The sequence below is a fragment of the Schistocerca nitens genome, chromosome 2 (genome assembly GCF_023898315.1).
Source record: "Schistocerca nitens isolate TAMUIC-IGC-003100 chromosome 2, iqSchNite1.1, whole genome shotgun sequence".
Taxonomy (NCBI): Eukaryota; Metazoa; Arthropoda; class Insecta; order Orthoptera; family Acrididae; genus Schistocerca; species Schistocerca nitens.
The window spans coordinates 997,781,691-997,797,936 of record NC_064615.1 but is presented as its reverse complement, the minus strand read 5'-3'; the positions used below and the strand labels follow the sequence as shown (position 1 = coordinate 997,797,936).

The following is a 16,246-nucleotide window of genomic DNA, read 5'->3' as shown; positions in this document are numbered from 1 at the left end:
TAGACAATATAAACAAAATACTGCTCCCAAGACGACTCTGCAGCTTGTGTTCGAATGGAGGACAGAGTGTGAAAGTGAAAGCCAAGTATCATGCTGGACTAAAATTTTTCATGTTTGACCCTTTCTGAGTTGTAGTGAGCTGCGAGCGCGATTGGATACCTGTATCACCATTAAACGCCATCGCACGTAATCAAGGAGTCGCCACAAAGCTTTGTTAGAGGAGTCATACTGGTCCTTTTTCACCACAATTTCCGCCAATATTACAATGTTACGGCAAACGTCACCAGATTTCTCCAGTGAATAACTGCGGCTGTCTGTCTCATTCCGAGTACACACAGAAAGGAATGGATATTTAAATATAATTATAGGTGCAACCTTAAGGGCATTTAATTAAACTGTAGTGTGCTATTTCATTTTACAAATATTTTTTGGCGGGGGAAGGGGAGCAGAGGGGAGGGGGGGGGGAGGGTAGTCGTCAGTTCTCTGGCTGGTTAGACGTAGCCCAGCACTACGACCAACCTCCTCATCTCAAAGTAGCCCTTACACCCAACATCCTTGATTATTTATTGGAATTGCTCCAGCCCCAATCTTCCCCTACAGTCTTCCCCTCTGCGGCTTCCTCTAAAACCACAGAACACGACAACAGCCAAGCTGCCCAGATTCAAAACCAATCGAGAATCTGTGAGAGCAACTCGATCGGGCTGTTCGGCAATGCATCCTTGTGGTGTGCGTACTGTAAGACCTTCAGTACACACCATCAGATTATTTGACTTGTCGCTCTAACGAAATTGGCGAGAGTCAGGAATATGTCTTGTGGTCTTATCGTGGCGTGTTTATCTTCTGCCGTTAGGTCAGACGATAGAAATGCCACTTGCAAGCTTAGAGTAGCAGATTGACGGTGACCAACTTTAAACAGAACTTGATTAATTTTCACACACATTTATTATAATAATAACAAGCATAAAAATTACTTAACTTGGTTCTGGAAGCTATTTACAATTGACAATCTGAAGTCCCTTTGGTATTGGTACGTTAATATTATTCTCACATATATCTCTGATAGTTGACAAAAGTGTCTATACATTTATCTTCATGGCTATGTACAGGAATATGGTAATCTTATTAGGCGCAGACTGAATCTTGACTATAGACTGGTACAGACAAATGTAGAACTCGTACAGACTGGTACAGACTAATGCAGACTGGTATAGACTGGTGCAGACTGGTACAGACTGGTGCAGACAAATGCAGACTGGTACAGACTGATGCAGACTGACTAATCGGAGGTCTGTACACTCGGTATAATACCTCGCGCGTTCATGTATCACTGCGCGAGTGTGATCCACGAGGAGAAAAGGTTCTACGTTAGCAGCAATCTCGTTGGCTGCGTTACATATTAATACGCGGATCGGCGGAAGCAGAATTTGGTCCGTCTCTATGGCAGCGCCATCTTGTAGTGCGGAGATGGACGAGCGCTGCTTCTGCGCTGTTGTGCTTAGCGGGTCGCGCTCTAGTGGGAAAGCTGTGTACGCGCTGACTACGCGAAACTATGTACACAACAATCCTCAATCGAGAACCCAGTGAAGTTGGCCACGGCGCCGAAGTCGGCATGCCTCCACACGCCACATCCCAGTCGATACCTTCCAGAACTTCGCTGACTCTCTTCCTGCACGTTTGAGAGAGGTAAAAGGTTGTTATACAGACTTTTGACAGGTGGTCACATTTATGTGACTGGACAACGCATTTTCCAGGCCAGCTTTATTTTAGCCATGCTGTATTCCAGTCGCTCCTTCCATACGGCTTTTTCCCTCTACGGCTCCCTCTAGTACCGCACAACACGACAGCAGCCAAAAATCCCGACCCACAGTCAGTCAGACACAATCTGCTCCTGTCCTCTCCGAGAAACCCTTAACTGCGCGACGTGGGCAGCTACCTCGGCCACACGCCTGCAGCCGCGACGTCCCTCGGCGCCCCCACGCGTTGCACGAGCCTGGGAGCGCCGTGTAGCGCCGGCTCAAGAGCGGCTGGCTGCTCTATTTTCACGCATGACAACAGGCGGCCCCGAGCTCCTGGCACCGCTTCAAGCTTTGGCCTAGCCCAGCCGCAGACAGCCACCCACTTGCTTCCTCGCGCAGAGGATGTGTTTCATTAGCCGGCACGCGTCCGCCTGCTCTACGTCCATTTCCCTGCGCGATCCTCAGCTCAAGGTACGAGGCGAGGAAGTAGCGACCAAATACACTCCTGGAAATTGAAATAAGGACACCGTGAATTCATTGTCCCAGGAAGGGGAAACTTTATTGACACATTCCTGGGGTCAGATACATCACATGATCACACTGACAGAACCACAGGCACATAGACACAGGCAACAGAGCATGCACAATGTCGGCACTAGTACAGTGTATATCCACCTTTCGCAGCAATGCAGGCTGCTATTCTCCCATGGAGACGATCGTAGAGATGCTGGATGTAGTCCTGTGGAACGGCTTGCCATGCCATTTCCACCTGGCGCCTCAGTTGGACCAGCGTTCGTGCTGGACGTGCAGACCGCGTGAGACGACGCTTCATCCAGTCCCAAACATGCTCAATGGGGGACAGATCCGGAGATCTTGCTGGCCAGGGTAGTTGACTTACACCTTCTAGAGCACGTTGGGTGGCACGGGATACATGCGGACGTGCATTGTCCTGTTGGGACAGCAAGTTCCCTTGCCGGTCTAGGAATGGTAGAACGATGGGTTCGATGACGGTTTGGATGTACCGTGCACTATTCAGTGTCCCCTCGACGATCACCAGTGGTGTACGGCCAGTGTAGGAGATCGCTCCCCACACCATGATGCCGGGTGTTGGCCCTGTGTGCCTCGGTCGTATGCAGTCCTGATTGTGGCGCTCACCTGCACGGCGCCAAACACGCATACGACCATCATTGGCACCAAGGCAGAAGCGACTCTCATCGCTGAAGACGACACGTCTCCATTCGTCCCTCCATTCACGCCTGTCGCGACACCACTGGAGGCGGGCTGCACGATGTTGGGGCGTGAGCGGAAGACGGCCTAACGGTGTGCGGGACCGTAGCCCAGCTTCATGGAGACGGTTGCGAATGGTCCTCGCCGATACCCCAGGAGCAACAGTGTCCCTTATTTGCTGGGAAGTGGCGGTGCGGTCCCCTATGGCACTGCGTAGGATCCTACGGTCTTGGCGTGCATCCGTGCGTCGCTGCGGTCCGGTCCCAGGTCGACGGGCACGTGCACCTTCCGCCGACCACAGACGACAACATCGATGTACTGTGGAGACCTCACGCCCCACGTGTTGAGCAATTCGGCGGTACGTCCACCTGGCCTCCCGCATGCCTACTATACGCCCTCGCTCAAAGTCCGTCAACTGCACATACGGTTCACGTCCACGCTGTCGCGGCATGCTACCAGTGTTAAAGACTGCGATGGAGCTCCGTATGCCACGGCAAACTGGCTGACACTGACGGCGGCGGTGCACAAATGCTGCGCAGCTAGCGCCATTCGACGGCCAACACCGCGGGTCCTGGTGTGTCCGCTGTGCCGTGCGTGTGATCATTGCTTGTACAGCCCTCTCGCAGTGTCCGGAGCAAGTATGGTGGGTCTGACACACCGGTGTCAATGTGTTCTTTTTTCCATTTCCAGGAGTGTAGTTGTAATAAATTCAGGGTCTAACGGGTATAAGTACACATATGTTTATATGCAGTGCACACACATTAGTCTTGGTTGTTTCTTGCCTGTGTCAAACATTCTACCCACAAAGTTTACGACCTGATGTTTTCTGCCTGGTCGTACTGCACCATCAAATGACTACACCTGTCGGTATAGACCAACCGTTTCGCGTACACAGGTCCAAACGTCCACACTTTAACACCTGACGTCCGCCATAGGGACATTAATACACTACTGGCCATTAAAATTGCTATACCACGAAGATGACGTGCTACAGACGCGAATTTTAACCGACAGGAAGAAGATGCTGTGATATGCACATAATTAGCGTTTCAGAGCATTCACACAAGGTTGTCGCCGGTGGCGACACCTACAACGTGCTGACATGAGGGAAGTTTCCAACCGATTTCTCATACACAAATAGCAGTTGACCGGCGTTGCCTGGTGAAACGTTGTTGTGATGCCTCGTGTAAGGAGGAGAAAAGCATATCATCACGTATCCGACTTTGATAAAGATCGGATTGTAGCTTATCGCGATTGCCGTTTATCGTATCGCGACATTGCTGATCGCGTTGGTCGAGATCCAATGACTGTTAGCAGAATGTGGAATCGGTGGGTTCAGGAGGGTAATACGGAACGCCCAACGGATCCCAACGGCCTCGTATCACTAGCAGTCGAGATGACAGGCATCTGATCCCCATGGCTGTAACGGAACGTGCAGCCACGTCTCGATCTCTGAGTCAACAGATGGGGACGTTTGCAAGACAACAACCATCTGCACGAACAGTTCGACGACGTTTGCAGCAGCATGGACGCTGCATCACAGACAGGAGCGCCTGCGATGGTGTACTCAACGACGAACCTGGGTCCACGAATGGCATAACGTCATTTTTTCAGATGAATCCAGGTTCTGTCTACAGCATCATGATGGTCGCATCCGTGTTTGGCGACATGGCGGTGAACGCACATTGGAAGCGAGTATTCGTCATCGCCATATTGGCGTATCGCCCGGCATGATGGTATGGGGTGCCGTTGGTTACACGTCTCGGTCACCTCTTGTTCGCATTGACGGCACTTTGAACTGTGGACGTTCATTTCAGATGTGTTACGACCCGTAGCTCTACCCTTCATTCGAGCCCTGTGAAACCCTACATTTCTGCAGTATAATGCACTACCGCATGTTGCAGATCCCGTACGGGCCTTTCTGGATAGACTAAATGTTCGGCTGCTGCCCTGGCCAGCACATTCTCCACATCTCTTACCAATTGAAAACGTCTGGTCAATGGTGGCCGAGCAACTGGCTCGTCACAATACGCCAGTCACTACTCTTGATCAACTGTGGTATCGTGTTGAAGCTGCATGGGCAGCTGTACCTGTAGATACCATCCAAGCTGTGTTTGACTCAGATGAATCCAGCCAGAGGTGGTTGTTCAGGGTACTGATTTCTCTGGATCTGTTCACCCAAATTGCGTGAAAATGTAAAGTCAGTTCTAGTATAATATATTTGTCCAATGAATACCCGTATATCATCTGCATTTCTTCTTGGTGTAGCAATTTTAAAGGCGAGTAGTGTAGCTTGCTTTGCCACATACAGTTGGAGGTACTGACCAACCTAAAAACATACGACTTGTAATGGCTGTAATCATTAGTCTGCAAATGATGTAACTACTGATGTAGTGTTGCTCGGTACACCGACCTCAGTCACGAAGAGAAATATCTACACATACAGCCCGTTAAAACCCGTACATTAAAAACGTCAATTACAATATTAAAGCTTAAGCGATTTTTCCCTGTTCAGCTATAGTGACGTCATAATACGAGGGTCGTTCAGTAAGTAATGCCCCACATGTTTTTCTCAGAACATATTTGTTGTTAAGAGAATTTGGTGACAATATACAGCATCATGTCTTGTTCGTGACATATTTTTCTACGTAGTCTCCATCTTGTTCTGCGGCCGTACGCCAACGTTGTGGAAGAGCACGTATTCCCTGCTGGTGAAAGCTCTTGTCCTGTTGGCGTAGCCATGTTTTCATTCCATGACTGACACTCTCGTCATCTTCAAAGTGTGTTCCCCATAGAGAACCTTTAAGCGGCCCAAAGAGATGGAAGTCCGAGGGTGTCAGGTCTGGACTGCAGGGTGGATGAGGCAATGATTTCCAGTGGCTGTGACAGGACGTCCCGAGCGTGGCTGATTATGGAGCTCTGTTTCTGCATTTCCTGAGGCTCTAACTATCTTTACCCATCGAAGAACTGTACTCCTATTAACTGCAGCGTCGCCATACGCTGCACACAAACATTATGGATGTTCACCAAGGTTTCTTCTGCACACAAGAATTCAATAACAGCATGCTGCTTCTAACGTGAGTTGTTTGTAGACGCCATTTTGACTCTGTACTACGGCTCTGCCATCTGCCAGAACGGTTCGAAACTTCACCGGTGCACAGAAGAAACATTAAATGTGACTCACCAACAAGGACGTTTGTCAATGTATATTAATGGCTTTTTTAAAAAAATATGGGGCATTACTTATTCAACGACCCTCGTAAGTGGGCTAAGGTTGTTATTTCCACACGCTCCTGTCAAAATTTTAGTGGCATTGTTTCCAATACGTCGTCAGCTGAGTTTATTCGGACGGACATTAGTGTTGTCATTCAGGTTAAGGCATTGTAATTGAGTCAAGAACCCGGTAACAAGGAAAGAAAGCATGAATGTTGGATTTGGAAGTACATTTTGCGCAGACTCTTTTAAAGGGGGTAACACTTGTAAACGAGGATCCATTCGGGAACCACTTTCGACTAACAAAAGCATATTTCGAGTGCTTGTTGCTTTGTGTATCGAGCTCGTTGTAGAAAACCGACACTCACATTAAAGATACAGTACTAGTTCGATTAAAATTGTACAGGGTGTCCCATAAATGTTCCTACGATCTTCGAAGGACTGTAGAGGGTGTCCTGAGGAACAAATCGAGGAAAGGTACCCGTGTCCGGTATCGTTATCCAACGACGTTACAGAGCGTCAAATTTACAGGCTCCGGCACCTGCCACTAGGCTACCCCTTCGGCAGCAAATGTGACTTTGTACGCTGACGGGCCGTAGGCGGAACTTCTCGCAATGCTGTTCGTTATTCAGTGATCGAGACTGATTGCCGCGATCGCCAGTGGAGAAGATGGCGCTAGCTCCTGCGTAGAAAGGCCATGTCTCCTATTTAAGCGGCGCTCTGTTGTCTCGGTAGATGACAGTTTGTGACACAGGTTTCCATCTACAGTGTATTATTCTCTCGGAGCCCTCTATAATCTCCAATCTTTTTCGGTATACCGGAGAAAAATAAAGTGCAGATGGAAACCTGTGTCGGAAACTGTCTTTCACTGGGGCAACAGAGCACCGCATTCATTGGACACAGGGCCTATCTACGCAGTGTCCAGCTCCATCTTCTCCGCTGTCGAGTACTGAATAATAAAGGACATTGAGACGCGTTCCGCCTACGGTCCCTCACCGTACAAAGTCACGTTTCCTGCCGAAGGGCCTAGTGGCAGTTGCCGGTGTCTGTAACTTCCACGCTCTGTAACATCGTTGGATGAAGTTTCCGAACACGGGTACGTTTCTTAGATTTGTTTCTCAATACGCCTTCTACAGCCCTTCGAAGTTTGTCGCAATATTTCTGGGACCCCCTGAATAGGAAATATTTCTCCACAAAAACCGGTTTTCTTCCAGCCTCTATTACCCCGTGTTCCATCTTTCTCAAATGCAGTTTCCAACACGTTACGTAATTTTGTTTCAATATTACCATACTTTTTCGTTTGCCAAAAGACTGTCTCCACGTACATTTGTAAACTGTTTATGTTGCCGCTGGTGCAGCTATTGATTACGTAATTCGCGTAATTCCCAAGGATCCAAATCACTTATCATGCTTTTAATTGGTTAAAAAACGTTCGGATTCTGCAGAAAATTGCAAGTCTTCCATCAGCAAGATTCGAATCAGATATGGCCAGACTTGACAGCAAAGTAATTCGAGACATGACAAATATGACATCGAGGGTACTGTAGAGGACAAAAGCTGACGTAATAAATTCTCCAGTTTTGAAGCGTTATATTAAGTACGAGTTAGACTACGCCATTTCTTCCGTCTAGTGCAAACCATTTCAATACAACAGACGTCTGTTTCTTTCATTATTCCTTCCGCCATTGCGGTTTCTAAGGGAGCAGAAGTAGTTTTTAACAACGGCCTGTCTCTGTTACTTTGATTGTACTGAATAATTTAGATTCTATCTCTCTAGAGGCTGAGATTGGAGACGCTGTTCTAGTGACGGTGTAGTCGACCAGAACGGCTGAACGAAACGAACTTCCGCAGAACGCGGTCATGGCCATGAACAGTTGAAAGTCAATGTTGCAGGTTGCCTGTGTCGCATTCCCCCTCTCCGACCTTTTTTTCCCAGTATTGGCATATCTCCCGGAAGAACGACATCCTTTCCACGCTTTTCAGTATTCTCGCTACGCTCCCTCCCCCCTCCTGCCCCCAACACTCCCACCCCCATTCCAATACAATCGGTTTTCCAAAAAATTCGTCACAATTTAGAGAGTATCTCATTGCGCACCTTCCAAATGGATTGAATAATACTCCGACCACACACGTTTAAAATTTAGCAACAATTACCACTTCAGTCATCTTATAAGTTTATAAGTGTTTACAAAGAGCAATTGATATAGGTGCTGGAGAAAAGCAAGCCTGTAGTATCTGAAATTTTTAAGGTCGAGTCACCTCTCAAATGAGAAACTATGCACGCGTCACAACTTTTTTTCAGCGTTACGAAGAGGAGACGTTTACTGATTTTTAAGAAGAGAGTAGTTCCTAGAGTCTTCCAAGGCTCCGGCTAGTGCGAGGGTTGGAACTTGTATAGTGGCAACTATTTATTCACCACCGATACAAAAGAGTTACATGTTTTCACCTTTATTGTCCTTCAAAGTGGTCACCAGCGTTGTATAGAGCCCGTTGCCAGCGACGTGGAAGGCGTAGTATACCGTTAGCAGAGCCTGTTCTGTTGATGGTGCGAATGAAGCGGTCTACTGCCTGTCGAATCTCAGGAACATTCTGAAGCGAATGCCACGAAGTGGTTCCTTCATCATAGGAATCAAATCAAAGTCACAAGGACTTAAGTAAGGGAGTATGGTGGATGGTACAGTACTTCCCAGTCCCATCGACCGAACAGAGCAACCACAGCTTGCGCTGTATGCGTCCGCGCATTGTCGTGCAAAATGATGGGTGGGTTGGGCAGAAAGCGTCGCCGCTTCTTTCGCAAAGCTGGTCGCAGGTGATGCTCCAAAAAATTAAAAAAAAGCTTTGCGAAAGAAGCGGCGACACTCTCTGCCCAACCCAGTCATCATTTTACACAATGCGCGGGCACATACACAGCAAGCTGTGGCTGCTTTGTTCGGTCGGTGGGACTGCGAAGTACTGTACCATCCACCATACTCCCCGGACTTAAGTCCTTGTGATTTTTATTTGACTCCGAAGATGAAGGAACCACTTCGTGGCATTCGCTTCAGAACTGTTCCAGAGATTCGACAGGCAGTAGACCGCTCCATTCGCACTGTCAACAGAACAGGCTCTGCTAACGGTATACTACACCGTCCACATCGCTAGCAACAGGTTCTACACAACGCTGGTGACTACTTTGAAGGACAGTAACAGGTGCAAACATGTAACTCTTTTGTATCGGTAGTGAATAAATAATTGCCGCTATTTAAGTTCCAACCCTCGTAGTTTTTATGCGGAGCAGTATTGCACAAAACTGCAAGGATTACTGGGATGGAGTGAGAGCTTTTTTTGGGCGTCGGAAAAGATGTGTTACTTCACTTGTTAAGAATCTGCTTAGTGTCCCGTTGTGCTGTAGGGGTATTAAGTTATACTTGTGGAGCCGTATAACAGACTACCAGGATACCAACCTGAGACAGTCCTGCCGCTGTCGCTTACTAGCAAATGGTTGGTTCAAATGGCTCTGAGCACTATGGGACTTAACACTGGAGATCAGCAGTCCCCTAGAACTTAGAACTACTTAAACCTAACTTACCTAAGGACATCACACACATCCATGCCCGAGGCAGGATTCGAACCTGCGAGCGTAGCAGTCGCGCGGATCCCGACTGAGCGCCTAGATACTAGCAAATGTTTGCTGGTGTGAAAAATGCCGAGCTGCGCAGTTGTTCTGAACGCACGTCAGTGTGCTGGTACCCCTTCAATCGGCTGGGTAAGTCAGTTCAAAGGGCGGCGGAACACTAAGGAACGTCGCACCCAATAGGAAGACACTTAAAAAAATGTTGTGATGGACAAATCAACCTGCGGGCCATGGATAACCTATATAGTGTGGCCAGAAACAGTCTGAAAACTTTGTAAGGGTATTGCAGAGGAGGTTGTGCTGAGAAATAATTATTAAGAACGAAATTCGATACATTTCATCGTTTCCAGGTTAACTGCCATTGAAATTAGCCAATAAGGCCGTTGCCCGCTAAAATTCCAGCGGCCCAACAGACACGGTGTTACCACACGTGTTCTTCGTTTGGTTTTCTGAAAAACGGACAAGAGGCCGATATAAAAATCGGACATGGGAAGTAAGCAGGGATCGAACCTGAGCCAAAGACTGAGAAGTCCCGTACGAGAACATCTGCACTATGAGAACAACTGTAACTCGCAGGCTGCTTGCATTTGCGTGCGCAACGGCCTAATCGGCTGACTTCAGTGCTAATTAACTTGGAAACGGCACAATATGCGATTTTCTTAACAGTTATTTCTCTGAACAACATACACTGCCACACCCGTACAAGCCTTTCGGAATGTTTCTGACCACCGTGTGTAAACAGAAGGAAGAATGATTAGCATTTGGCTTAACGGCCACAAACCCTCTTTCGAACATCATCATCGTGAAAGATACAGCGTTACTATGCAGAACATCAGAACTTCAGAACGTCGCCTTCTTGAACTTTGTCCAGAAATGTAACGGTACCACACACACACACACACATTAGATCAGTCATGGCGACCCAACAATTAGAAGTCATCCTTTTACAGATACAATTGGACTGTTACGAACAGTTGAAGGAAAATACATAAAAAATAGGAAAGTCTGTGCATTTTTTGTTGATTTCGAAAAAAACCCTTTGACGGAGTTCGGTAGATTAAACTATCAGATGTCCTGAAGAAGATCGAAATTAACTATAAGGAAAGGAGGATAATAAGCAGTTTATAATCACACAAAAAGTAACCCGCCCAGGTGGACAAGGGTATTAACGCACCGTTTCCAGGAGTCGGGGAAGCGAGCCTACTCTGAATCAAATCCGCCTCCCGGACTAACGCTGCGTAGATATGGTTTTTATGCGGTTTCTCGCTCCCAGCCGGCCTGGTACTCACATTCCGCCTTCGATACACTCTACGTAAACATTTAGAAAACGTTCTCCACTTGAAGAATAAATTTTCTCTCGACGCAGGCAGATAGGGTAAGCACATTACACTGCAGAAGACTGGTGGCCTTAGAAAGGGCATCCGGGTACCATCAGTCACTAACCTTGCCACAATCCATACAACAATGCCGACCCCATCAATTTTTTAATAATTTTTTTTTACTATGTTATGAACTTACATAATTTTTTCAACACTGTATGTTACAAATAATTTGACGCTTGATACAGTTCATTAGCCGGCCGCTGTGGCCGAGCGGTTCTAGGCGCTTCAGTCCGGAACCGCACTGCTGCTACGGTCGCAGGTTCGAATCCTGCCTCGGGCATGGACGTGTGTAATGTTCTTAGGTTAGTTAGGTTTAAGTAGTTCTAACTCTAGGGGACTGATAACCTCAGATAAGTCCCATAGTGCTCAGAGCCATTTGAACCATTTGATACAGTTCATTCTGGTTAAGTGTTACTGGGAGGCAAGAAAGAAGAAGTAGAAGAAGAAGAAGACGATGATGATAAAGAAGATTCACACAATAAGTAAGAGTAATAATTGGACATCAAACGACAGAAGGAATTTAAATTGAGAGGGATATTCGACAAGGCTGTTGTTTTCACCTTCTCTGTTTAATTTCTATTTAGATGATTTAGTTAAAAACTTCTTTGAAGAAAAATATTGTGTGACAGTAGCAGGAAGGACAACAAAATGTGTAAGATTTGCTGATAACATGGCGTTACTGAGTGAAAATGACAAGTCAGTTGACAATACGTTTAAAGAATCTAACGCCAGCTGTGAAGCATAAGGAATGAAGATAAATGCGAAGAAGATTAAGACAATGATTTGAAAAGACAATCATGGAAGATGAAAATGAAAATTTGTCAAGAGTAAGTGGAACAACTGGATAACTTCAGGTACTTAAAATATGAAATTACCAGAAACCTGACATGTAGTAATGAAATAAAAGTAAGGATAGCTATTGCAACAGAACTGTTTTACAGAAGGATGAGTGTTTTCTGTGGTCCATTAAACAGGCAAAGCAAAGAGGCTTTTCAGAAATCGATATGAAGAAAAACGGAACTTGTGAAACAGACAGATAAAATAAGGAATGAAGTTGTATTACGAAGGGTGAACGAGAAAAGACAAATAATGGAAACGAGTAAGAGGAGAAAATGAATTGGCTAGGACACTGAACGAGAAAAGGTTATTTCACGGAAGACGCTCCACAAAGAATGATGACTGGAAAGAGGACCACAGGTGGAAGAAGATATCAGCTAAACGACGACATCAAGATATTGATGGACCATCACTCGCTGACAAGTATGTCTTCTTCGCAATTCGGTTTCTATATGATCCTAAGTGACTGTAGAGGCCAATACTGGTGTTTCAGATGTTTCCACATTGTTGACACGCGTTTGTTCTGGAGGGGACTGGCTGAGTAGCATTGCTTATCTTCAGGGGTTCCCGCTGGTTCCAATGCGCTTGTCGGTTTCTGTTTTCCTCATCAGTTGTTCGAAGCGCTGAATTCCTTCCCAGATATTGCGACGACATATTGTACGATCAAGTGCAGTAGTTTCCCAGTTACCTGTTTCACTTTAACATCTTTTGATATTGTCATTTAAGACATCTTTGTATCGTCTCTGTGGTCTTTCTGGGTTTCTTTGACCATCCTTTAGCGGTGAATACATAATTAGGAGTACGAACGAGTGGCCCGTCCAACAGAGTTGATGCTTGATGATCATCGCTTCAGTGCTAGTAGGCTTCTCCCAGGACACTGATGTTAGTGAACCGATCTTGCCATGCACCCTTAGCATCCTTCTCAGGCAGCGCTAATGGTACTTTTCCAGACATCGTATGTGACTTCTGTAAGAAGACCATGATTTGGGTTGTTTGGGGGAAGAGACCAAACAACGAGGTCATCGGTCTCATCAGATTAGGGAAGGACAGGGAAGGGAGGCGGCCGTGCCCTTTCAAAGGAACCATCCCGGCATTTGCCTAGAGCGATTTATGCAAACCACGGAAAACCTAAATCAGGATGGCTGGACGCGGGATTGAACCGTCGTCCTCCCGAATGCGAGTCGAGTGTGCTAGCCACTGCGTCACCTCGCTCGGTAGAAGCCCATGCGTTGCGCCCGTATGTGATCATCAAGATAAATGCATCACCAAAAGAATTGCGGAAAACGGGAAGACTGAAGAATTCTGAACTTGCAGTGGTAGACCTGCCTAATGGACAGACCATCATCATCAGCAGTAGCTGCAGCAGCAACATCTTCATCAAGACAAGTGCATTTTTATGATGGTATATTGTGATGGAGCCCATTGACCCTAATAACAATGTTGATGGTTTCATGGCCGAAACTGAACAGCAACGAGGAATAAAGGCACGTTACGCGTTCGTCTTGTTGTTAAAAAATGAGTTTTCCTTAGCTGATGGTAATGGAAATTTCTCCCTACATTCATGACCACGCTCTGTGCGGCTTCCAGTTCTAATCACAGGTGAAGGTAGATTAGAGTAGGTGTTTTTTTTTTTTAACGTAACAGACCTTCGCCTGTGAAGAAAGAAGCGGTAGAGTAAAGATTTCCTAGGAGCCGTTGTGTACCTGCCGAGAGAAACTGCGGCCGCCACTAAGGCAGGTAGGCGAGCCCCGACAAGGAGGGTCTGTCCTCAGTGCGAATACCAATCCGCCTCGGCGTATTTGCGCAACACTTTGAGACCGCTTCGCTCGTTAGCAATGCCGAGTCACTTAACAGACGACATGTCGTGTCTGGTGGCGCTCCGCCAAATCAAATGCAAGTTTCGCTGCACTCGCCTCGCTGATCGCTCTCTCAGATAGCGCTGGACTGCGTTAAAATTATGCCCATTCCGTTTTGCATGCCGGAATGATTAATCTTGCAACTAGAACATGCGCCTTTTCTGAAAGCATATTTTTCTGTCGAGCGAGTCGAGTCATGTTCTCTGAGAGTTTTAAGATTATACACTCGGACAGAACATTACGACCATCGACCTACTATCGATATAAACCCGTCCAAGCGATAGTAGCGTTACTTGGCGAGGAATGACTCCTAGTCAGGCATATGCACAGTGCATGTACGGTGGTCACTCCAAAAGAAATGCACACTACTTTTGTAAAAATACAGTTTTCATTCTGCATGTGTGAAAGTTTTACAATGTGTGGATACATCCTTCCCGATTGTTTTCAAACTTAGTTCAACCTGTTCCCGTGAGTGGCGCCGTCACAGCATGTCTTCAAGATGGCTACCACACTTGACGTTCGCCAGAAGCAACGTGCTGTCATAGAATTCCTGTGCTGTGAAAACGAGACAGTGGGAAACATCCACAAGAGGTTGAAAAAGATGTATGGCGATGCTGCTGTCGATCGCAGTACAGTTAGTCGGTGGGCAATCTGGTTACGTGACGAACGCGGGCACGGCAATATTGAGGATTGTCCTCGCAGTGTCAGGCCTCGTACTGCACACACACCAGACAATGTGCAGCGAGTTAACGAATTGGTGGCTGCTGACAGACGCATCACAGTGAACGAATTGTCACGCTACGTTGGGATAGCGGAAGGAAGTGTTTGCAGAATACTGAAAGTGTTGCCGGTAAAAAAGGTTTGTGCCAGGTGGGTTCCCAGGATGTTGACAGTGGCTCACAAAGAAACAAGAAAAACGGTATGCAGCGAACTTTTGGAACAGTACGAGAATGGTGGAGATGAGTTTCTTGGAAGAATTGTGACAGGTGATGAAACATGGCTCCATCATTTTTAACCAGAGACGAAGAGGCAATCAATGGAGTGGCATCATGCAAATTCACCCAAGAAAAAAAAAATTCAAAACCACACCTTCTGCTGGAAAAGTTATGGCTACAGTGTTTTTCGATTCCGAAGTACTCTTGCTTGTGGACATCATGCCAAGTGGAACCACCATAAATTCTGATGCATATGTGACGACACTGAAGAAACTTCAAGCTCGACTGAGTCGTGTTCGACCACACCGGCAAAAGCAGGATGTTTTGCTGTTGCACGACAATGCACGGCCATATGTCAGTCAAAAAACCATATAAGCGATCACAAAACTCGGATGGACAACTCTGAAACACCCGCCTTACAGTCCTGGCCTGACTCCATGTGACTACCATCTCTTTGGGAAACTGAAAGACTCTCTTCGTGGAAGAAAGTTTGAAGATGATGACTTCCTTGTGCACGCTGCCAAACAGTGGCTCCAACAGGTTGGTCCATAATTTTACCGTGCAGGTATACAGACGCTGGTTCCAAGATGGCGTAAGACAGTAGAGACGGACGGAAATTATATGGAGAAATGAAAATATTGTTCCTAGAGGATGTATCTACACAATGTAAAACTTTCAAACATGTAGAATAAAAGATGGATTTAAAAAGAAATAGTGTGCATTTCTTTTGGAGTGACCCTCGTAGTATCAGTGAGCGTGCTGTCCGTGTGTGGAGTTTGACGGAGGCCCGATTGTGATGGCCCAGAGGCTTGGCACGAGCATTTCGGAAACTGCACGACTTGTCAGGTGTTCGAGAAGTTCTGTGGTGAGTGTCTTCAATACGCAGTGAAACCAAGATGAAAAACCATGTCCCGACGTCGTGAGGTTGGGCGGCCACTCTTCATTGCAAATGTCGGACGTCGTTGGCTGGTCAGACTGCTAAAACAGGACAGACGGCGAACTGTGTCGGAACTAACATCAGACTTTAATGCTGAGCACAGAACATGTGTGTCTGAACAAACAGTGAACCAAACACTCTTAACGATGGGCGTCCGCAGCCGATGACTGAAATAGGCAAGTGACCATCAGCACTGGACGTTGGCACAGTGTCAGAGCGTTGCGTGGCCTGGTGAATCCTGATACCTTTTTCATCATGCTGATGGGATGGCGCAAAACCGTCGTCTTCAGGGCATCAGCTCCTTAGCACCTGTACCGTGGTACTGTGGTGGCGGCTCCATTATGCCCTGGGGAACATTCACGTGTGCATCCATGGGTCCAGCGGAGCTCGTGCACGGCACCATGACGATCAAGGATTATCGCAAACTGGTTGCAAACTACGTACACCGCTTCATAACGATCATATTTCCCGACGGCAGTATCATTTTTCAACAAGATAATGCTTCATGTC

General features: G+C 46.8%; 1 protein-coding gene across 1 annotated transcript in view; it reads right to left on the bottom strand.

Annotated features, from left to right (window-relative positions):
- LOC126237321 (uncharacterized) overlaps positions 1-16,246 on the bottom strand; it is a 127,612-nt gene that overhangs the window by 33,453 nt on the left and 77,913 nt on the right. The gene's annotated exons all lie outside the window — the stretch shown is intronic.